Here is a 25,500-nt window from a genome sequence, read left to right as displayed (position 1 = left end):
TTAACCAGAAATGTGACAAAGTGTTCATTGTACGTGAGGAATGCAGCATAAAACACAAGCTCAAGTTTGTTGAATGTGCACACAATGTGCTGTATTGTATACCTCTGATTGGATTGTTGAATGTGCACACAATGTGGTGTATTGTGTATGCCCGCCAGAGTGCAGCTATTCTACTCTCCACACCAGTGTCCTCCACACCGATGCCCTCCACACCATTTCTCGTGACTCGCAAGTCACGCTCAGCGCGGCCATTTTACAGTATTTCGACCGTGCATGTGGTTGTCACTGTGCTTTAGTTTGCACGTGAGAGGAATGACTGACAGTGCTGCATCATCGCGGCCTGCTTCGACAGCTGCAGAAATGGGTAATGGGACCCGACCTAATTCAAGGTTAACTTACGGGCTATAAAACCAACTAGTTGAGCACGGCGCAATTGCAAACAAACATAGCGTTAGGCGCAAGGTGGCCAGCGTCGCTACCAGCATTGCTCCATTTAGCGAATGTGTTCTCATTTGAAATAATTTTTAATGCTTTGGTCACTTCAGCCCTACTTAATATTGTGTTTTTGTAAGAACTGCATAACGAAGATACAAAAAAAAAAGCTACTAGAGATGAAATTAGGATACTTCTGCAAAATTCAAACAGCGCTAGCTGAGCCAATAAAGTGAAAAGTTGGGCGAGTTGGTGCTGGTTCATGATGATAAGGGGCGCGAAAAAAACGACACACAACAGAGAAGAAGTACACGGGACGACGCGCTTCATTACCGAGGGGTTGAACAAGACTGCGTTAGAACACTCAAAAGAGCCCTTTGTACAAGAAATTATACTCAGTAAAGTGAAAAGTTGGGCGAGTTGGTGCTGGTTCATGATGATAAGGGGCGCGAAAAAAACGACACACAACAGAGAAGAAGTACACGGGACGACGCGCTTCATTACCGAGGGGTTGAACAAGACTGCGTTAGAACACTCAAGCGCGTCGTCCCGTGTACTTCTTCTCTGTTGTGTGTCGTTTTTTTCGCGCCCCTGATCATCATGAACTAGCTGAGCCGCCTCGCGGCAACTATTACAACCATGTCATTGCCGCGTGACACTGCCACAACTCGATCTCCATGGAACGACCTAGGAGAGATTTACGTTGATGGAGCTCAATAGTGGCCGTGTGACACGGGTATTATGACACATGTATTAATCATTGGAGACCTCTCTGTTCCATTAGCCGCTGGCACCATTCATGACAATTGTGTCGGGAAGGCATGTCACGAGTGTGCACAACTTCTGGTCCACGGTCAAAAGTGCAACTGTGCATAGATGCAACAGTGTCAGCAATGTGCAGCAACAGAATAATGTTTAGCTACACGTTGGTTAATGTGCTGGCTCCAAATCTTTCCTGAAGAGGGTAGCACTCTATACCCCCCCCCCCCCCTCCCCCACCCCAACCCGAAGATCCATTCCTATTAATATGTCTCCCAAAGTTGCTGAGATTCGAAATGAATCGCCGAGTGAAAAAGCTGAATTCAGAAATGTTAGGTCATTTGGGAAGTGACAGCTAGTCGGCACATTTATGCAGGGGCACCAATTTGTTTGTACATGAAGGCAACATATCTCTGATATTAATTTTCGCTCCAGTTTCTTAGCACCCAATGTCAGATTTCCTTAGTTGTTATACTCGTGATTCATGGTTTATTATTATTTATTTGCACTTGCTACAATGTTATAAAGAGCACACTTTCATGCTCACTTGGTGAAGTCGTCGTAGAACAGACAAGGATGACGCGTGCCACATAAAGTATCAAAAAAGCTGACAAGTATCTTGCCTTTTTTTTTTTTTTTTTGAAGCATAATTATTTGAAAACTTGCAGGAAACCATCCTGAGCTCTCTCCTCGGTCAATGCAACGCTTGGTAACAGAAACTGCTTGTTGCTTTGATTGTGAAACAACAAGACAACAGACAAGAGGAAAGAAAGAATGCCAACTCACTACTAGAGTAATACCTCATTAACTCGAACTCTCGTATCTTGAAAAATCGGCTAAGTCAAAATTTTGTGCGCCACCGAACATTTTCTTGTACGTCCCTTGTGTATTTCTTCTTTATCTTGAAGTATTTTTAGGTTGGATTGCCAATAACTCGAAGTAATCTTGACTGGGAGTGGAACGAAAAGTCTGCTGCCAGACCATTTCACAAGATCTGCGCGATGCTGCCACGCTTGAAGTTCGTTGATTTTTTTTTTTTCTATTTCGCCGCACCTGCCACTACGTTGGTGCTTTTCGCAATCGCGAAGTGTGCTAAGTCTCAGCCAAGTTACATATCAGCTTTGTCAAGAAACTCTGTGGAATGTCATGTGACACATGCACTGAGCGAGGAGGTCCTCCGTCCATGCTTGGCGTAGTTTCGCATTCGCTTTGTGCAGTGCACATGACTTTCCGTTAGGCGTGATTTCCATTCGTCTGCACAAACCACGCAGTATGGATTTTTGCTGACTGTGAGTGCAGTGCTCGTGATTTTCCGTGAGGTGTGATTTTTGTTCGTCTGCGCAAACTGAGCGATGCAGATATTTCGCTCACTGTGAGGAGCGGCATCTTAGGGTGAGTGCGTAAAGCATGGCGTCTAAGCAGTGCAAATCGCTAACACTAGAAAAACAGGTTGCCCTAATTGAGGAAGTGGAGAAAAGAGGCCGAACGAAATTTAGCATCACACAGGAATTCGGCATTCCTTTTTCTATGCTTTTCACGGTGTTGAAAAACAAGCAGAAGGTGCTGGACAGATTTCAGCAGAGCTTTTCCAGCCAGTGGAAGCGGGTTCGAGGGTCAAAGTTCCCAGTTGTTGAAGTGGTGTTGATGGTATGGTTGCGGAATGCCAAAGCTGCGAACCTTCCCATGACCACAGCAATAATTACGGAGAAGGCAGACGCTCTGGTATTGCAAATTTAACTGGCAAAACCCAGCCGGTTAAAGTCTCTTGTATGTTATTTTTTTCTCTTTTAAACCTGCACGAAAAGAAGGATTAGAAACTGCTGTTGAAGAGCCAGTAAGTAGTAGTGATTTTTCTGAAATGCGCTAATTTTTCCCGGCATTAGCGCAACTTTGCTTATCTCGAAACTTTTCGTGGTTTTTACGACTTTGAGTTAATACCTCATGAGGTATTAGTGTAATAATAATGTGGTTAGGATACTCTTACTAACATCCAGCGATGTTGAACCTAACCCAGTTCTCCATTCTGACCCTGACTCTGATAACAAACTTCTGAAAAAGATACTTAAAGAGCAGGCAAAAACAAACAAACTGTTAATAGACCTGGTTGGCAATGTTACTTTTATTTATTTATTTATTATTTATTTATTTATACATACTGCAGGCCCTAATCAGGCCCATGCAGGAGTGGATACATAGAGGTAACATGAGACATAATAGGGCTCCACAAAAAGAAAAAGAAAGTATTGATACACATAGGATACTTCATGATTCACATGTATACATTTTTAGAAAAGTTAATCTCTTCTAGACGGTCGACAAAAGATTCCAGCATAGAACAATTCACAGCATTGATTGGCAGCCTCTTCCAAAAGCTAATGGCCATTGGGAATAAAGATGACCTTATTATGGTTGTCCTGAATGAGTGTTTAAATGGGTCCTTTAAGTACAGATTGCGCGGTATCCTAAAATGACCGTGATAGAGCAAGTATAAGAACTTTAACCTAGAAATTATTCTTCGTTTGGAAAGTGGCTGAAGATTCTCTCTATTAATTAGGTCAGTGACGCTTGAATGCTGTGAATAATTAGAGTAGATTAATCGTGCAGCTAATTTCTGAATGCAATCAATTTTGTCCATTAGGTGTTGATGGTGGGGACTCCATATTATGTCGGCATATTCTAAGGCAGGGCGAATAAGAGTCTTGTATGCATCTAATTTGACTTGGGCCGGAGCATTTCGCAACCTTCTTCTAAGAAAGGAAAGCTTCCCTACTGCTTTTTTTGCAGACGGTGTCGATATGAGCTTCCCAACTTAAGTTTGCTGAAAGCGTGACACCAAGGTATTTTGCCTGATCACCTTTAGGGAGTTCAATATTTTCTAAAGTGTACGAAAAATCAAGCGGATTCTTTTTATCAGTGAATGTGAGACATTTGGTTTTAGATGTGTTCAGTCTCATGCCCCATTTCTGGCACCAAGCGCAAATATTTTTTAGGGAGTTATTCAAGCCGATTTGGTCCTCTGAATGTCTTACAACTGTATACACGACACAATAATCTGCGAAAAGCCGCATCTGGATTGGTGACTGGATACAAAATTGCACATCATTGATATAAATAAGAAATAGTAGAGGCGCAAGGACTGAACCCTGCGGTACTTTCGAGTACACATGGAGGCTATCGGACATATCCGTGTTTACGGCTACACGTTGTCTTCTGTTCATTAAGAAGCTGGAAATGCACGAGATTAAGGTGTCATCAATACCAGAAGCTTGTAGTTTTGTGAGTAAATCTTCATGTGGGACCCCGTTAAATGCCTTTGAAAAGTCTAAGAATATGGCATCAACCTGACTTGGTAATAACAGCGTTGGCGAGGTCATTAGTTATTTCGGCCAGCTGTGTTAGTGTTGACAACCCAGATCTGAATCCATGTTGTTGGTTATAAATAAGGTTATTCCTTTCTAGATGACTGATAATAGATTTAAAAATTATGTGTTCCATCACCTTACAACACGTGCTTGTTAATGATACAGGTCTGTAGTTGCTTGGTTCAAATTTAGAGCCAGATTTTAGTACTGGAATTATTTTTGACCTGCGCCAGTCATCAGGAATACTTGAGGTATCCAAAGACACTTTAAATATAAGTAAATATTTTGAAATCCAGGCAGCATATCGCTTCAAGAATGCATTAGAGATATTCGGGACCAGTGGACTTCCTTAGGTCAAGGTTATTCAATAAATGTAATATTCCTTCTTCACTTATAAATAATTTATCCATAGGCTGCTCAACAGGATAGGCCGCCAGTGGCTCTTGTGAAGCAGTGTGTGTGAAAACTGACTGGAAATAGTTGTTAAGCTGATTCGCAATGTCTTTAGGTTCAATGTTCTATTCCCAGTTTTGATTTGCGCAATGGTTGGTCTATCTTCTGATAAGTAGTGCCAAAATTTTTTAGGGTCATCCTTCATAAAACTTGGCAAAGTTACACTGTAAAATCGTGATTTCGCTTCATGTACTTTATCACGCATAGTGCCAACAATACCAACGATTTTGTTTTTATCTCTCTTTGTGCGACATCGCCATTTCAGTTTTCGTTTCAACTTAATTATCGCGCATGTTAGCCATGGGTAATCTTTGTTGACCCGGTTCTTTCTTTGGGGGACGAAGTTGTTTTCGCAAAGATATATTATTTCTTCAAAACGCGTCCACAATTCCGGAACACTGTTCAGGGCACTAAATTCGGCGAAGTTGCGTTCTAATATATCTGATATTTTGTCATCGTCTGCGCGCGCATAATCTTTACGTAAAGGCATGGTCGTTTGGTAGATGAGCGAATAACTGTGATAGGGCAAGTCAGGACAAGCAACTTATGATCTGAAATACCTTCTTCTGTGCTAACTGCGCTGTTTTGAAGCGTATTTCCAACGAACGTCAGATCGAGAAGAGAGGAGGACGCCCCAATTCTCGTACTTTCGGACACTAGTTGGTTCAGCGAAAAACTGAACGCAGTGAAAAGCAGCGATTCTGCACTTCTGGCATCTCTGCTGTCGTAACACATGTCAGTCCAGTTTATCCCCGGCAGATTAAAATCCCCTGTTGTTATTATGTTTGACCTTGAGTTTGCGTGATGCGAAAGATAGTCGTGAACAGCTTCCAGATACTGGGGTGCAGCATTGGGTGGGCGGTATACGCCAGCAAGTAATATCGTCTTGCCATAATAAAATAATTTGCACCATAAGCTTTCGTGTTCGGTAATTCCATCAAGAACAGAAAACTTGATGTTGTTTTTAATGGCTATCGCTACGTCACCACCTCTGGAGGTCCTGTTGTTACGGAGTAGTTTATATGATGCCGGAATTACTTCACAGTCCAACACACCAGCATGTAGTCAAGTTTCGGTAATTACCAGCATGTGCGGGTGATGACACAGAATTAAATTTTCGATTTAGCTGAGCTTGTTTACTATGCTGCATGCATTGAAGGACAAGATTCTCAAGTTTTTGGTCTTCCCATGTCAATCCGCCTTCTGAACGTCAGGTTTTGTCCTTGTAGCTACTTTCGGTCGAGAGTACCCTGCAGCAGCTTCTACTCTGGCGTTCTGTATGGGGTCCCAGATAAACATTTTGTCATCGACTTTTAGCTTCTCGAACACGGGAGACACCTTTGCTCCCTGTGCTTTCTCATCTGCGGCAGAGCGCCACAACTGACTGCGCATATCTCTCACTCGTTTCGAAAAGTCCTCCCAAATCGATATTTCTGTGTCTTTTAATTTGGTACAGCAAGAGAGAATTTGAGACTTCTCAGAGAAATCGAAAAGTTATAGAACAATTGGTCGTGGGCGTTTGCTACGAGGATTGCCTACTCTGTGAATCCTTTCAACAGATTTTACGGCAATACCAAGTATATTAGTAAAAACAGTTTGTTGAACCTTTTCTTTCTGTGATTTTAAATCTTTATCAGGCTCTTCATCACCCCAAATATTACGATATTGTTGCGACGACTTCCGTTTTCCAGATCGTCAATCTTAGCTGTCAGTTATAGTATTTGCTGAGTCATGCCTAGGCAGTTTTTTTCGTTGAGTCATGCCTAGGCAGTTTTTTTCGTTGAGTCATGCCTAGGCAGTTTTTTTCGTACTCTGCTAGTTTTTCCTTACATTGCTTTTGCTGACCGATTTCATTTTTCATGGCAGTAATTTTTTCCTCGATAGTAGATACCACGCCCTCAATTTGTCTCAAATTAGCTGTAAGTTCTTTAAGTGTTTTGGTTGTTTTCGTTTGTTGTTCTTTAAGGATTTTTTTCAACACAGCGTTGGTTGACGTGGATTCAGAGTCGGAAGTTGGCCCTGGGTTCTGTTCCACGTCGTCAGATGTTAGTAATAACAGTTTAATAACATGGCAACAATCAAACATAGTGGCAATAAGACACTGTGGGCTCGGCAGCACCGTAAGGGTTACATCATCGTCTCGAATTGATTATATTGAATTTTTCTCACTAACCTGCATTACAAAAAAGAACCGCATGAGCGTGTGCCCCAGGTCGGTGCCACCAAGCCCACTGAAGTGCCTGGCTAGTTGTCTCTAAGTTTTATCCGTGGCAGTTCTGTTGACGTCACCCTTGCCGGAAGATGATATTGAAGATACCCGTCTGGTTGTGTATCTTGGTTCGCCCATGAATTCCCAAAGAAGGGGGGCTGGGCAGCCGGGAATGCTGATCCGATGTCATCTGACGGAGCATGCGTGGTTGTTCCGGTAACGAAGGCTACCGGCCACAAAGCCATCTGCGTTACAAAAAAAAACCGCATGAGCGTGTGTCCCAGGTCGGTGCCACCAGACCCACAAAGGTAGATAGAAGCAGCAGTTCATAGCATGGAGACTAGACTCGCTGCAATTGAAAATGAAACGGCGTCATTGAAAAAACATGAAGACAGAATAGCCACGTTGAAAAAAACTTGCGCTGACACAGAAAAGTTAATTCATGATTTAACTGTGAAGCTTGATGACTTACAGAATAGGAGTCGACGCAACAACTTAGTAATTTACGGCATCGTGCAAGAACATGAGGAGGATGTGAAATCACTTGAACACACTGTAGTACATAGCATCTTCAAGGAGATATTGGGCCTCGAAATTAAATTCATTGAACTTATCCACAGAATAGGCACACGAAGCGAAGATCGAACTCGCCCGGTCATTATATGGCTATTTGATTATTCTGAGAAATCTCAAATTCTCTCTAGCTGCTCGAAACTCAAAGGCACTTCCTTTTCTATTTCTGAAAATTTTTCAAAGAGAATAATGGAACGGAGAGCAAGATTACGGCAATTTTCTGCTAGTAAAAGAGCAAGATGTGCTAAAGTAAAGTTAATATTTGACAAGCTAAAAGTTGATGGAAAATTATTTGTTTGTTACTCGCTAAAAAAATGCTAGAATTGGACTAAAGAAAAACATCCGTTCCACTCAGACGGCCCGCACCATTCCATCCACGCACGGAAAACGCAATAAAAACAACATGAACTGACAGCCAACTACAAAAACAATCAGAATTCTGTCTTTGAATGCCCGAGCATTGTAAATAAATTTAATCAACTAGAACACTTAATCTTGTCGCATCAACCACACGTTTTAGTGATAACTGAAACATGGCTACATTCAAGAGTGCGAGATTGTGAAATAGTTCCCCCTTTCTACAGGCTGTTTCGTAGGGATCGCGAATCAAGAGGAGGAAGGGTAGCAGTAGCAATTAAGCGTAATCTAAAATTGTTGTTGTTAAAGAATATTGTTAAACAATATTCCGAACCACAAAAGCTTATGGGGCAGAATCACATGCTATGATAAGAGCATAATCTTGGGGGGCATGTTTAGACCTCCGATTGCTGACGCTGAATATGTTGAAAAGACTCGCGACTATCTTTCGAGGCACACGAATTCATGGTCAAAAATTAATTTTGCAGGGGATTTCAATTTTCTTGGGATAAATTGGAATACTCTTTCACATGACGGACGGGAAGCACAAAGTTTGGATTCACTACTGTATACCACGTTTAGTTTTTCGCTGGACCAATTGGTAACTGAAGATACTCGAATAGTTCATCTTCATCGTCGCTCCTTGACCTAGTCATTGTAAGCAGCACGCTACGTGGATGCACTGTGTCTACAGAAACTGGCATTTCAAATAACAAATTGATCATTTCATCTTGTCCACTATCAACAGCCCGACACCACAAAAAGCACTGCCCATATTCGTTAAAGATTATGCACGTGCAGACAACCCTGTAGTATGTAACTTCCTAGAGACTAACTTTGTGTCCTTCAACGAAATGACGGATGTGAACGAACTATGGTCATGTTTCAAATGCATCGTGTCTTTTTGTGAAGCCAGTTTTGTCCCACAATAGAGAAAAACTTATCAACCGCGAGTACCCTTGGGTTACTCGGGAAAGAATACTCATGAAAAGCGTAGACGGAAAAAAGGCAGAAACACAGAAACCTATAATCTTATCTCGACTCTGCAAAAGAAAATTGCAGATGCTAAGTCACGCTTCCACAACGTCACATTATCATCATTCATGGAACACAGCCCTCACAAATTCTGGCACCATTTTGCTGATCAAGGCGATACTATTTCACAAAGACAAGTCTGTGATCGCATTATTTTTGAACCAGAAGGTATTGCAAATGAACTAAACTTATTTTTTCAATCTGTTTTCACGAAATCGTCCTCCAACGTGCCGCTTGTACAATATGTGTTGGAAATGCCCATGCCAGAATGGACCATAAGTGAAGAAGGCATATTTTCTCTTTTAGTAAAAGCTATCTGAAGAAATCGCCTGGTTCCGGCAGTATTACAAACTCGTTTCTAAACCGATATGCCATATGGATAGCTAAATACTTGCTTAAAATATTCATCACCTCTCTTGATATGGCAATGTTACCAGATGACTGGCACAGCGCTAACATAATTCCAATCCTTAAATCTGGTTCGAAATTAGAACAAAACTATTGTCCAGTTTCAATAATGAGCATGTATGGCAAATGATTGGAACATATAATCATTAAAGCCATAATACTCCACTTAGTTGAATGTAGGAACAGCGCAACCTAGAAGTAGTTACTTCGTAACTACGGAAGCGAAAAAACAAGGACAGAAAAGAGCGCTGACTTTGAAAGTCAGCGCTCTTTTATGTTTTTATTTTCTCGCTTCCGTAGTTACGAAGTAATTACTTTGAGGTTGCGCGGTTCCTACATTCACCTACATTCAGTTACGTCCTACCAACTTGCTGAAGTTTTATGCTTCATTACTCTTCTTAGAAAACAACTAACTACTTTACAGTCGACAACATGAATTCAGATCAGGGCTTTCTACGGTGACACAACTAGCTGATTTAACAGATGAAATTACTAAGGCAATTAATGATAGAGATAAAATCGACGCCATTTTTTTTATATTTTTCTAAAGCATTCCATGTCTTTCCACATCAAGATCTTACAAAATTATTAGCATTTCGCATAAACCGTAAAATTATTTCTTGGATCTCCAGTCTTCTGACAAATCGAACACAAAGCGTGTCCATTGGAAAACAAGCCTCCCAAAAGCTTCAGGTCTACTCAGGGGTCCCACAAGGGTCTGTTCTTGCCCGCATTCTATTTCTTATGTATATTAATAATGTTCAGTATTCAAGGAATTGTACAAATGCGGCCTTTTGCTATGTAGTATACACAGTAGTACGTCATCCAAGGGATCAAATACGATTGAATTATTCACTGCAATCTATCTGTTTCTGGTGCAATACAGGGGGCATGAGACTTAACGCATCAAAAACCAAGTGTATTACATTCATCAACAAGAAAAACCCAATAAATTTCAGTTATACCCTTGGTAACACCACGCTCGTAAAATGTCATCGAGTAAAATCTAATCTCAACTGGGAACCTCACATCTCCTCCATCTCTGACTGCTGAAAGCAAACTATCTTTTTTTATGAAGGAAGCTACGTAACACCCCATCGCATGTAAAAATAAATGCTTACAGAACTCTTGTTAGACCCTCATTTGAGTATGTTGATTTGATCTGCAGCCCTTACCAAAAACACCTAATTGATGAAATTGAACGCATTCAAGAACTAGCCGCCAGATTCATATACTCGGAGTATTCTCGACAGTGCAGCGTCTCCGAACAATTACTGAAAGTGAACCTTGAAAAACTTTCACAATGAAGAATAGTCTACAAACTAAAATTCATTGATCTCCTGTCCCATAATCATTTCAAAATTCCGAAGCGACGTTATTTACGTCATCTTTTTCTGCACTCATCAAGAACTAACCACATTAAGGCAATCAGAAAACCTTCAAGTTGCATTAATATTCACAAATATTCACTGTTTTTCTCAAAAATTGCTCAATGGAACATGTTACCAGAGAGTGTTGTGAATCGCATTACTGTGAAATCATTTGTTGCGGAGGTGCGTGCGATTCGTTTCTGTTCTTGATTGTGATTTTATTTTTATTCTTCTTTGAAATGCTTCATTTTCTCTGTAACTACTCCTGCAAGGGCTGATTGAGCCTACAGTATACTTAAATAATTATTATTATTGTTTGACACATTCACTATATAAAGGCTTTCTTGACCATGAAAAAGACAAGCTTTCTCATCAGCATTGATTACATAAAGTTCCTTTCTCTTTCGCATCATAGTCCCTCAATAGCTTTTCTGCTCGTGAAACTGCCGTCGTTAATGTAGAGCTAGCTGCTACCACAAGGCCCAATAGTAAAAGACAGGCCATCCGGTGGAGTGGCGCCCCCTGGTGATGCTTGTATTTTTTCTTCCCTGTGGCTCCTACAGGGAAGACAATACTTGCATTTTAGACAATACTTGCATTTTATTTTGTTGCAGCAATTATACGAGTTAAGCTCAAAATGAGTTCAGCTTAAAGACGAGGTGCATACAAACAGTAAACAGTCTCAATTTCAGCAGGCAGCCCAGTGTGCAGCAGAGACATGCATAAACCTTTTTCTTAATTCAAAATGGCTCCAGATAATGCGCAGTGCAGAGAATAATATATCACTGGCATTACCATTAAATGCATGATAATCTCTGCTCAAGGTCATGAACTTTTATTTCCCGAATGTTTTGAGTGCACGCCTGTCATTCCAGCAGTGAAGATGGTCTATTTTGACGTAGCAGAAAAAGTTCTAGGATGTGAGCTTGTCTTTGCCGTTCATCTATTTGAAATTGATGCATTCACAGATCATAACTGTCAATGAAAGGCTATCTTGATGGGAACTGTTGTCTTCGGGCCTCAAAAACTGCTAGTTTTAGAGGGTATCAGTTTATGCAATCTTTTTTTTGCATAACCTACCCCTCTCCCAATTCCACATTGTGCTTATTAATCTCTACAAGATGCGAGCAGCATGACGAAGATTGTCGCATGATTGCGTTCAGGGACATACTCTTTTGGTGAACTTAAATGCTTAATGGTTGTGTTGTAGTAAGAGTGCAACAACTGTATAAAGAGACAAAATGGACAGGAAAGAGCACGGCTGCAAGACCCTACAGTAAAGCCGTCCAGCAGAGTGGCGCCTGCAGGTTGCTATGAAATAAAGATTCGGGGAGCAGGCTTTAAGAGTTGTGCGAGAGACGCTGGCTAGAGCAGCAACGAAGAGGAGACGATTGCACTGCACACAAACATATATTTCAACACAAGAAAGCACAAACAACACAAGTAGAAAGTATAGCAAGCAAAATAAAATGACAATGCATCTTTAGAATCTAATCAGTTCAAACAAACGATGCGCTCACACGTCTGAGGACCGACGAAACAACTGCGGCAGCATCGATGCTATCGGGCAAGAAGCGCCAGGCGGGTTGTTACAGGGTCTATGTCTGCTTGTCGCCGGAGCAGAAGACGTGCCGTGTACGGAGTCCTTCGGGCATTGACGTTCGACGAGGTACCTCTGTTAGTGTTGCCCTGCTGAACGTTGACGTCCGGCCAGGCCAATGCGTTTTCTCGAGCTTCTGGTTCCGTCTGATTGGTCAATGTGGCTAGTTCTTTCTTCTTTTGCGCATGCCACACGGACATGTGCAGCGATGCGATGGTGAGGATAGATGCACGTGCTTGTGCATTTTCGGCCCCACTTTTTAGTGGCATCAGGGAACCTCATCGCACTTGTATTTCTCACTCTTTCTTGTCCATTTTGTCTCTTCCTACAGTTCTCGCGCTGTTACTACAACACAACCAGGATAAACCAACTTGCTCAAATCAAGCTCTTGTTTCTTGACGCTTAAATTTACACTCGTACCCACAGCGCCATTCAGGCTTCAGAGTGGCGGGATTACACAGAGTTTATAGATCATACATTTCAAAAACATTTGCAAAAAAAGAAAAAACAAAACAATTGGAATCATGATTACATTGGAGAAATAGCGGCATACATTGTTGTCAAAGCACATGAATGACATATAGATAATCTAATCTAGACAAAGAGAGGAAAAACAAAAATGAAGTTATACTGTACAATCATCAAAAAATACAAAAACTATGTGATGAGAACTGCACTTTGCATAAAATTTTACTGCAGCCAAAGACAGAATGAGATGTCAAAGAGCAGCTGCAAAAGCTTCGTTATCTAATGTGCTGACCATGTCACCAGGCAGATTATTCTATTCAGAAACTGTTTTGAGAAAAAAAGTGTTTTTAAAAGATTAGTCCTGCCTCTATATTCTCTAACCTTGAGCTCACGATCTCTTCGTCTTGATATATAATGAGGCTGAAGAATGTACTTATTACGGTCTATTCCAATGTGGCCATGATATATATTGGGAAAAAGCTTCAAGCATAAAATTTGCCCCCTTTTTTTTTTCTAGAAGCTCCCGTTTCAATGTGTCCTTTGTAACAGTAATGCTAAGGTTTCTTTCATAGCTACCGATAACGTACCGTGCATCCATGTTCTTAACTCGCTCAAGCTTGTCGCAATAGGCATTTGTGGGAGGGTCCCACACAGTGCACCCATGCTGTAAAATTGGTCTGACGTAGCTGTTGTAGGGAAGGTCGCAGGCCTGCTGAGGAAACAGCATTATGTTACGCCGCAAGAATCACAAGACCTTACATCTTTTTGCTGTAACCAAATCAACATGCCTGTGCCAACACATGGAGGAATACGCCCAAGTGCTTATACTCAGAAACAGTTTGTAACAGAGAACTGGACAGATGATAAAGTGTCGGTGCCATACATTTTTTTGTGAAACGCATGTGAACAGTTCTCTGCATTTGCATATGTGATTCATGGCACTGGTTTTATATTTTTGTTTAATTATTTTGTAAAAATAATGGTACACTTGTAACTTTACTATATATATTATTCAATCTGATGGAAGAAGCGATAACCAATTCTGCGCCATTTACCACTACGTACTGAAAACGTAAAGGCAAGTGTTCCCGAATTCATGGTATCTTTCATTGATATTGAACCAATGTAGCTTACATACAAGCAGCTCATGATCTACGAGATCAAACACTTTCCTGAAGTCTAGAAATATCGAATCAACGTAGGAGCATTCATCCAGCGCATTGCAAACTTCGTGAACAAATTTTGTTAATTGAGTTAAGCACAAAGCTCTTGTCTAAAACCATGCTGCCTTAGATTAGGAAGATTTTCTTTGGTTATGCATGTCATTACTAGAAACTGGATTTATAGGCACTAAAAAACCAGGTTTTAGGCGCCAAAAATATGCGGGCAAAACACTGTTTTAGGCTCCCAAAATCGTAAATATAGGCGTGATTAACTTTGTTAAAGTTCAAAGTTTCGAAGAAATATGCATGGGATCTGTGTCTACGACTGGAAAGCAAACAAAAATGCTTCAGTTTATGATGCTACAAAGGCGTAATGGTTAAGTATAGCCATGTATTTTTTTTCCCGCAGGGTTCACAGATTACGATCTCTCCATTTCTAGTCCAGCATGTTGAGTTGAATGGACACCGTCGAGTTAATGTTATTTATTTATTTATTTAGGAGAATACTGCCAGTCTGAATGCCAGACTTTTTTGGCAGGAGTAAGCGTTACAATCAACACAGCAATATGCAGGAAGTACAAAAAAAAAAAAATATTGAGCTGATTATACAGTAGTACAAATATTGTGCAGAAAAAGAAAAGGAACGCGTTGATTCACGAAGAAAGAAAACAGAAAATGCAGACCACAAATGCCGTGCCATACAGAGCAATATAAAAAACTGCACGAGTGTAGTGCTCGGCAGATCTTGCTGTGCACAAAAAAAAAAGAGAAAAAAAAAGGAAAGAAAGGTCAAGTACAAGTATAATCGTTAACGATGCAAAAAGTACGTCCGGCCGTTAGTTGCAAGCGTGGCAAATTGATGAGACAAACATTTTGACAAAGACTAAGATGGGTACAAGAATAATAGCACTGTATAGGAAATGGGAGTGTAGCTATTGAAAGGATGGAGTAGGTAAGGCACAGAGAAATGATTTCAGGTCGACACTTTCCAGGGCCTCTGGTGGCAATTTGTTCCACTCGTTTATTGAGCGGGGAAAAAAAGAGTACCTGTATATGTTAATATGATAGAGGAGCCCACCAATTCTTTTAGGATGGGAGGAGCGTGTTTCACAGTGCAAAATTGGTTCAATGTAATTGGTTTTCCGAATTGCTAACTTGTCATTATATATGAGGTAGAACAACTTCATTCTTTCGTGGTAACGTCTCCATTGCAAAGTTTCGAGCTTAGTGCTTTCCAAAAGAGCTGATGGAAATGTGTTGTGTTGGTAGGCATTAAACACGAACTGTACAGCCTTTCGCTGTACTGATTCAAGTTTACTATGTTAGCTTGTGTGTGGGGAATACAGACGACACGTTTTCTGGTATCAGTATTACTTGTTTTATTTATTTATTTATTTATTTATTTATTTATTTATTTATTTATTTATAATAATACCCTTAGGGCCAAAAAAGCATTAAAGAGGGGAGTGGGTGAATACATGAAAATACAAATAAAACAGGGCAATAATTACAAATAAAACAATACAATAAAAGGCTTAGATAATAGCAAGATTTCTGTGGAATATACAAAAATAGTTATTTTGAAAATATAAAAAAAAAAACAAGCAATAAGTGTAGGTAACAGATTTTCCTGATTATACAATGTTAGCTAATGTTTCATGAAAAAGTTTGAAGTCGGTGATGGTTGCGACATTCGAGGGAAGGTGGTTTCAATCATGAGATGTGCGGGAAATAAATGACTGAAAGAAAGACAGTGTGACATGATGCGATTCTTACCTTATTGCGATGATCAACACGGTTTGAGATGTACAGAGGCCGGAGTATCAGCTCTTTATGAAGTGTTGGGTGATAGAAAATTTTATGAAACAGTGAAAGACGGGTGATTTTTTGTCGGTGAGCCAATGGAATAAGTGATAAGTTATTTTCAAGGAGGTTTAAAAAAAACTTCTGGAGTGGAGGTCCCCTATTCACGCCTACGCAAGCGGGTGAAGCCGGGGAACCCGGTTGGCGGCCATCTTGCTCCAGGCAAAAGAGAGCGCAGACAACGTATATAGCGCGCTTCCGTGGCGGCTTTTTCGAATGAAACGGGGCACTTAGTGTAATTAATTTCACTCGCATTTTTTTCTTCGTGTTAGATAAACAAGATCTGTACAAAGCCGTCAGTTACGATATTACACGTGAGCCGTACGCGATTACGTATTAGAGAATATGCATTACAACGGTTAGCTGCTGTAAGTGCGGATTCGCTTGCAATTCTCGAAATGAGGCTCACGGTGGAAGCAACACAGGGGTATATGAGTTTTTATTCATTCAAGGCTTTATACAATTTCCAAAAGCACATACAATAAAACAGAAACAATTCACACGAAAACAGCCTGATTCCCAAAACGCAGGTTATATCAGGCAACTCTATAACAACACACTAAAATTGCAAAAAATATAGAATATACCAGCTGCTCCGCTTTGTTCAACGCGGTTCTCATCTGTACCTTACAGATTTTTAAATATAATAGTCCTTGTCAGCTGGGTTCGTACCCCACTGCGCGAGTTCTTGCGGTTGATTTCTTTGGAAATGTGGTGAAGCCTGATTGTTATATACAGGTTGGCAATCTTTTTCGCCAAAACGTAGATGTGATTGTCGAGTGGATCGCAGTCCAACAGATGAGGCTCTAACTCAGAAAATAATGCTTGTTCAAACACCTCCGTTAACACCTCTACCATGAGGCGATCACTGTTTGCATGCAACGATTTTAGGTCCTTACATTGAACCTGTAGGGCACGAAGCCCTTTCTCCACAGTGTGGCAGATCTTCAAGACGTCTTTCGATGGCGCCACCAGACCACCGTTTGTTTTCACCGCTGTTAGTGGTGGCAGCTCACTAGAGAGCAGTGCAGAGCAGCATTCATCGCAAGATGTGCCACCATAGACTTTCCGTGCCACAAATCCTGCTATATATGGCACTACTGCGCCGACAACAGGCGAAAGGCTTGTGGGGAAGTCCACTCGCTGGGTGCAATCGTTATCATCGTCGGGTGGCTGCAACAGTGATGATCGTCTTAATGACGCCAGAGACGTTGGTGACTCAACAAGGCTTACGTCGCTTGAGGGACAGAGAAAAGTCACAATATCCCGAGAACAGTTTCCAGCCTCTGATGATGCGACCTCTGTTCTAATAAGAAGACGCTTGTAGGCAGCTGTAAACTGGCAGGCAGTGGGGTTGTTGTTATAGCCGCCCTTTCCTCTTACGCAACCAAAAAATGTTTCCAGGTGGTCTTGAGACATTTTGTGGGTGAGCAAGTACTGCAGCTTCCCTGTTGCCACAAGCCTATCGAAGAGTGCTGTGACGCTGCGCATACAGATCAGGAGTCCCACAAATCCGGTTTTCTTGAGGCTCTCGATCACTGGTTTTCCTTTTGCGTCCTTGAGTTTTGTTATGTACAATTCAGCCTTCTCAAAAAAGGTCCTCATGTACGCCTCATTTGCCTTTCGCAGAGCTGCCTTGTACGACCTGCCAAACGGGTTTCTTGAGTTGAGGACATCAAAAAGACGGTCGAAAATTCGTATGAATTCAGCCGTAGCATGTGCGCCTTTGAATTGCGGAAGCTTTAACGTGGACTCGCAAAAGTCGAGTGCGTCTGCCACAGATGAACTGAGCGTTTGCACGGCAAGGCGAACTTTCATCTTTTGTTTTGCCCACTCAATATGAGCTCTTGTCAGCCTGTTCCCTAAGTGTAGTCCCTCATCCCGTTGCAACTTCTCAAGTTCTTCAATAAAGGACCACCTGACTTCTGATCCATTCAGGTCAACAAGGTGGTCTACAGACCCTAGGCAGTTTCGGATAAGCTTTAGCATGTGACATGCATCTAGAATTACAGACACCTTGTTTGGAGAATCTGTTTGTTCTGTTGAACTTTTAAAGCTTGTGTCAAATTTAGGGGAGCTGTACTTGAGATCAGCCCCTAGGCACCGAGCCATAGTGAAGTTCGAGGCGGCACCATCAAATGTTAATGATGCTACTTCAACATCTATTGACGAGAGCCTCGACAGACATTCTTGTGTTAGTGCAGCTCTTTCAGATCCAGAAAGAGACTCGATGAAGAAATACCCCAGAGGTATTTTTAGTCGCATATTCATGCCGACCAGCATAAAAACGCAGACATTTGTCGCTTCGGACAGGCTATCATCGGAGATACCTGTTCCAAGATCGATGTAGCCTACCACTTTCTTCCCAACAAGCTGAACATGTTTTTTGATGGCCATGTCATCCATCATGAGTGCTGCGATCAGGGGCTTGTCCTGGCTTTTGGCTAAATTTTTAATAAAATCAAAAGCCTCAGAGGTAAAACCCGGATCGCCATTTACAGATTTGTACCACTCACGCAACGTACGTTGCGAAGGCAAAGCGTTGTTAAATTTCGACCGCACATACTCATACGCTGCCGCAGAGTAGTAGTGCAGAGTGAGTGCGAATGCACGTAGCTCTGGGGGGTACATCTTGTTTGTTTTTTCATGGGCTCGGACAAGAAGCTGTTGAATTTCAGGCGAGAAAGTTGCTTCAAAGACCTCAAGGCCTTTTTCTGACAAAAGTTTCCTCTCTTTTAGCTCCTTGATCAAATTTTCTGACGCATCACACCGCTTGCTTAGCCTTCTTTTGGATTGCTGCAGTGTCTTAACTTTCTTCTTTAGTTGGAGAACCTCTTGTGCAGACTCCTCTGCCTTGGAACGGTACCAATCCTTCGCCGGCGAAGAAGGCTCAGATGGCATTTCAACCGCTGCCTCAGCACTGACGACAGGTGACAGCGCAGTCCGACACTTAGGGGCCTCTCGCTTTCTTTTCGCCTGCAAGAAAAAGAAAATCAGTTATGCTCCAAAGTTCAGAAGCCGGGTATAATGGTCCCACCCACTGCTTAGACTGACTAGAAACGGGATTACTACTTCGGGGATCTTTTTATAGTTTCGGTGCGGAAATTTAGCGTGCCCGTATTTATGCACGCACAGTGAAAAAAAAAGTTGGACAAGTAAGTGTACGTGACGTGCGCTTTGTCAGAGAGCGGTGTGATTTTGAACAGCACGTAGGAAACGATAAACTGTGCCTACACATTCGGAAATCTATAGCCTATTTACCGTAACGAAAATGTACATTCGTGATGGTACTCACTGGTTTCTGGAGATGCGCAGGGAACGCAGGAAAAATGGTAGGAATGCTCTCTGGTCGCAGTCTGGTCGTTTGGCCCGTCCTGTCAAAGCAGTTGGCTTCAAAGTGCTCCGAGCAGAGAACGTCCGCATTCTTAGGCTCCCAGCCATCCCTCCGAACAGCACGCTGCCATGCGTCACGCAGCGTCTTGTCTTTCGGAAACCTGCGGTACCACACGCACAAAATAGGTTATTCAACTTCTACTCGCCAGCTGAAAAATGCTAATGAAAGTAAGTTTTCAGCTGAAACCGCGCTTCTCGAATGAGGTAGCGCGCCGAAGGAGACAAGCGATTGAAAGCGCTTTTTCCCGCGTACTTACACGTGAAAAGTGATTCCTGGCTTCTGCTTCGCACGATTAGTGCAGCCGAAGGCAACACACGAGCTCACCATAACGTCCGGAATCGTGTCAACTTCCTTTAGAACTGCACAAAATCCGCACAGAACAAAAGAACAAGGGACAAACGCGACAACTGTTGTTCAGTGGCGCGAACGGCGGGGGCCCAAACGACCGACGGCACGTTTTTTGCCTGGAGCAACATGGCGGCCGTCGGCGTCACCAGAGGGCAGGCGCTTCCACTCCAGAAGTTTTTTTTAAACCTCCTTGGTTATTTTTTATTGAATTCATACTTGCAGTGCGGTTGTAGTTAGAGAAGATGAACTTAGCAGAGTTATTTTGTACTAGTTCAAGAGAGGTGATGAGATTAGCATGACTGGGATCCCATATGGCAGATGCGTACTCGAGTTTACGGCGTATGAGAGACTTGTAGAGTATTAGTTTTAGGAAAGAGGGTGCTTTGGCGAAGTTACGTTGTAAGTAGCCGGGGATGCGATTAGCATTGGTAATTACGTACTCTACATGAGCTGTCCAACTTAAGCTAGTTGTGATGTGCACGCCAAGATGTTTATAAGGCAAGACGGAATCTAAGGGAAAGATCATTAGTATACACAAGAAATAATAAAGGTCCCAACCCTGAACCTTGAGGCACACCTGATTGTACTTCAAGGAGTGGTGAATGATGGTCATTAGCAGTTACAAATCGGAAACGATTAGAGAGAAAATGTTCTATTCATTTAAAAAGGTTAGTGCCGATATTTAGCAAGCTTAGTTTTAAGAGCAGTAATTTATGGCAAACCTTGTCAAATGCTTTGCTATTTATTTTATTTATTTATGAATACTGCAATCCCTACTAGGGATTTTCGCAGAGGGGGTTACATGAATTACATGAATGCTCAATGTGCAGACGAACAAATTTTCAAAACAGGAAGATAAAAACACACAGAAACAAAAGTACGCACAAAGCAACCTAAATATGGAAAAATTCGAACGTTTATGGGGACAGAACTTAATTGGCATGCTATATTAAACACTGTTATCGAGGCTGGAAGAAAACAATGTTAAGGATGGCTATAAAACTTCGGTGTTGGTTAGTTTGTTCAAGTTGTTTATAGTTCAATATTTAAAGCAGTTGTTATGGGTTGCATAGGGTGTTATTGTGCGCTCATGCCTTTGTCGAGTTGCATATCCGGACGAAAATGAAAGAATTTCAGAAATGTCTATCTTGTAGTGTCCCTTTATTAGTTGATATAGAAATTTTAGTCTAGATAAGCAGTTTCTTTCTGTTAGTGTTGGTAGATTAGCTCGAGCTGAAAGTTCCGTCATTGAAGTGCGCCCGAAGTTGTTATAAATAAAACGAATGGCCTTTTTTTGTACTCTTTCTAGCTTGTTGATATTAGTTTTGGTAAAAGGGTCCCATATAATGGAAGCATAATCCAGAGTCGGTATAACTATTGTTTTATAAGCCAGAAGGTGGACGGAGGGGGTTGAGAGTTTCAATGCTCTTCTGAAGAAGAACAGCTTACGCATTGCAGTGTTAGTTACTGTATTAATGTGTTTCGTCCTGTTCAGGTCATCTGTGATCCATATGCCAAGATACTTGTAATGTGGGACTTGGGAAAGTTTAGTATGGGTAGTAGAGTACTCTTATTCTAAAGGATTCCTTTTATTAGTTATTTGCATGAACACTGTTTTTTCGAAGTTAATAGCCATTTGCCATTCATCACACCAGGAGGACACTTTTTGTACAGCATCATTTAACACGTGTTGATCTGCGGGACAGCATATTTCGTTATAAAGTACACAGTCATCAGCGTAGAGTTTGATTTTAACAGGGATGCCATCAACAATATCATTAATAAACAGGAGAAAAAGAAGTGGTCCTAGCACTGAGCCCTGCGGAACACCAGAGTCAACAAGCTGTCTATGTGAGCAGGAATCAGCAAAAACAACTAATTGTTTGCGTTTTGTGAGATATGCAGAAATCCAGTTAACTACTTCGGAATTATTGATTATTCTACCTATCTTATATATCAGTTTAGTGTGGGATACTTTATCAAAGGCTTTCAAAAAGTCCATAAAGATAACGTCAGTCTGTGTTCTACTATTTATTAATTTGGTAAAGTCATGTATTGTTTCAACTAACTGAGTGTTTGTCGAATAACCTTTCCTAAAACCATGCTGGAATTTGGTAAGAACAATATAGTTGTCTAGAATTCGCAGACGTAACGTTCCAGAATCTTGCATACCGTACATGTCAATGAAATTGGACGATAATTTTTAACGGAGTTTTTATTTCTGGTCTTGTGAACTGGTTTAATTCTAGCGGTCCCCAGTCTCTTGGTATTTCTTCATTTTGTAAAGACTTGCAAAAAATGACATGAAGATATTTTGACACCCACTCAGCGTACCTTTTCAAGAAGCTATGAGGAATATCATCAGACCCTGGTGATTTTTTTGGCTTAGCAGAAGATTAAATATACCACTTTCAGAAACAGTGACATCAGACATCGGTGGTAGGGATGCATGAAACACGGGTGATATACCATCATCTTGGGTGAACACCGATTTAAAATGGTTGTTAAAGGCATGGGAAATTTTTGCACTATCGTGAGTTAGGCAGCCATAGTGGAGTGTGGTGTAAGTAGCCACACTCCACTATGGCTCCACACTCCACTTTCCAAAATTCAGTGGAGTGTGGAGAAATTGAATGCCAAAATTTCTCGGGAGACGTGGTGATAAAGCTTGGCAATGATTCACCGTAATAGCACTTTTTATCAGCAGCTACTTGGTCTTTAATTTGTAAAGAAAGTTTCGATATTTCTTGCATTTTAAATGATGCTCTGTTGTTTGTTAACCTTTTCTTTAAGCGCTTCAGTCGCCTTTTACATTGCAATGTCTCCCTCAAAATCCATGGGTTCTTACCCTTACATCTTTTTGTAATCTTGGGTGCAAAACAATCGATACATTCATTCACAATCTGTTTAAATCTGTCCCAAAGGTGGTGTACATGACAAGTGCTATTGCAGAAATCATCAAAATTAAAGGTAAGCAGGTCAATTATTGACACATCATCAACAAGAGAGAAATTCGGAAATAAAAAAAAATTGTACGATTATTATTGTATTGGCTAGGGTAAGCAACACGGCCTTGTGGTCTGAAATTCCCGGATTGATTGATTGATTAATTGACATGTGGGGTTTAACGTCCCAAAACCACTATATGATTATGAGAGACGCCGTAGTGAAGGGCTCCGGAAATTTAGACCACCTGGGGTTCTTTAACGTGCACCCAAATCTGAGCACACGGGCCTACAACATTTCCGCTTCCATCGGAAATGCAGCCGCCGCAGCCGGGATACGAACCCGCGCCCTGCGGAAATTCCCGGAACTACTTCGCAGTAACTTTTGGCACTAATGGATTCACTTACTAGAAAGAGATCTAGTACTGATTTGCAATTTTCTTGGGTTCTAGTGTAGTCTGTTACAATTTGAAATAGGTCAAAAGTGAACGCAAAGTTTAGCATTGCTTCTCCCAAGTGACCATTGTGATTATTGAGCGAGAAATTCGGCCAGTCTATATTCGGCAAGTTGAAATCTCCAGCCAGAATAACTTTGTCACCAGGTTTTATATTCGAATGTAGATAATCCTTTAACGATTCCAACATGTCAATAGACGAGTTAGGGGGTCTATACATGACTGCTATTACATATTTAACCTTACCGTGGTACGCTTTGTAGAATATGCACTCAACGTCAGTCAAGTCAGACATTCTCACTATACGCAAACGTTTTTTAAAAAGAATGCAAACACCTCCTCCTTTGCTGCCTCGGTCTTTTCGAATTATCTGTCGAATTCGCTGTCGTATATTGATTCATGTAGCCAAGTCTCAGTGAGAACTGCGATGTCGGCATCGTGTACTTGTAATCTACTTTCGAGTTCGGTAGCTTTATTGACTACACTTCTGCAGATGATGTTTAACATTTTTAATGGCGTATTTTAGTACTATGTTGTCATGCTGTTTTCTTATTCAGCCTAAACCGTGTCGCCTTTTCCTCGTTCCAACCAAAAAGCACACAGTCTACGCTTAACTTGTCGAAGAGTAATTTGACCTTAGCGCCTTGTTCTTTTTCTTGAGCTGCACTTCTTCATAAATGCTTGCGGATTTCCCGAATTCTTTTGGAAAAGTCATCAGAGAGTGAAAAATTGGTGTCCTTAAGTTGAGGAGAAGCTTTTAGTACCGCCATTTTTTCACGGTAGTCGACGAACTTTACGATAACAGGTCGAGGTTTCTCGGACATTTTTCGTACAAGCCTGGGACACCTTTCAATACCGTTCACAATTATACCCAGTATTTCACGGAAAATGTTATTTTTGACTGTCGCCTCCAGTTCCTCGTACGTCTCTTTGTTAGACTTCTTTAAACCATAAATGATGAGGTTATTCCGACGCCCCCTATTTTTCAAATCATCAACCTTAAGCATCAGCTGTGAAATCTGTTCATCAAACTTAGACACTGAGGTTTCCAGAACTTTCACTCGATTAGTAACAGTGTTTAGATCAGTCAACTGTTTTTCAAATCTATCCAGACGTTCCGTTAAGGTTGAGAGCTTATCTTCGATTTTATTTTGCGTGGTGAGTACGGCTTCAATTGTTGCAGTCATTTTACTCTGTCCCTCTACCAGTTCTAACAGTATATCTCTATCTGTTTTCGAAGGCCCTGGATTAGCCTCTATGTTGCCGCAAGATAATAAGTCATCACGAAAACCAAGAACGCAGCGAAAAATGCACTTAACACAAAGTGGGCATGGCAGCAGAATAAAAAAACGGTCATCACTCCGGTAACATTTTGTATACCGATAATAACTAACCTGCAGCACGAAGCGAAAGGGGTTGCTGAGCATGGTGCCGGTCTCGCTGCTGCCATGCCCACTGGCGATGCCCGGTGTTCGTCCGTCCTTTATAGTGCTTTGGTTTGTCACGTGATGGCATGTCACCGACGTGGTCATCCATGTCGGCACAAGTGCAGCTCTGCAGTGCAGCGATGAGTCAGCGATGATGCAGCGTGTAAATCCCTCGCTATCAGTAGACAAGGTCCCGTCAGGCACGCGTCAGGCACGCTGATGCCGTTCGCACATGCCACCTCAGGATGGATAGCGGATAACATCAGTCGCGCTGTAAAAACGACCTGCAGCACGAAGCAAAAGGGGTTGCTGAGCATGGTGCCGGTCTCGCTGCTGCCATGCCCTAGAATCTAAAAAGCTAGAATATAAAAAATACTGTCAGTGCAAGAAGATCGATCCAGGATCGATCATCTTGCACTGACATTATATGTGAGAAGCTTTGTTTTACGGGTTGCTTTAGCTAATGTCCGTCTTAAGTAACCTAGTTTTCTCGGAGCCTTTTTTTTTTTTCAATGTAAGCTATATGATCATTTCATCCTAAATCAGCTGTGATTACAAGGCCAGGGTACTTATATTGTGAAACAAAAGACAAGGAGTGATTGCCTAGATTGTATTGAAACTTTAAAAGATCTTTTTTATGGGTTATGGTGATCGCAACAGTTTTTTTTTCGGGTTTACGATCATTTGCCATTCCGTACACCAGTCCCGAATTTTAGCTAAAGTGTTTAAAAGAAGCTGGTCGCTAGAATCGTTCACTTCTTGATAAAGCACACAGTCATCCGCGAAAAGCCTTATCTTAACTGGTATATTGCTGACAATATCATTTTTAAAAACCAAAAAAAAAAGAGGCCCCAGGACGGATTCCTGAGGTATGCCGGA

At 41.5% G+C, this 25,500-nt stretch overlaps 1 protein-coding gene and 1 long non-coding RNA gene across 2 annotated transcripts in view; one reads left to right on the top strand and one right to left on the bottom strand.

Annotated features, from left to right (window-relative positions):
- Positions 1–25,500, top strand: part of Cdk9 (Cyclin-dependent kinase 9) — a 274,529-nt gene that overhangs the window by 94,306 nt on the left and 154,723 nt on the right. The window lies entirely within an intron of this gene.
- Positions 3,293–13,021, bottom strand: LOC142786863 (uncharacterized). Its single transcript, XR_012889193.1, has 2 exons — positions 12,479–13,021; positions 3,293–7,460 (listed from the first exon to the last, which is right to left on the bottom strand). It is a non-coding gene; the product is annotated as an uncharacterized LOC142786863 (long non-coding RNA).

Source organism: Rhipicephalus microplus, unplaced genomic scaffold (genome assembly GCF_043290135.1).
Source record: "Rhipicephalus microplus isolate Deutch F79 unplaced genomic scaffold, USDA_Rmic scaffold_34, whole genome shotgun sequence".
In the NCBI taxonomy this organism is placed as follows: Eukaryota; Metazoa; Arthropoda; class Arachnida; order Ixodida; family Ixodidae; genus Rhipicephalus; species Rhipicephalus microplus.
The sequence above is the reverse complement of the archived record's forward strand: the minus strand, read 5'-3'. Positions and strand labels throughout refer to the sequence as shown.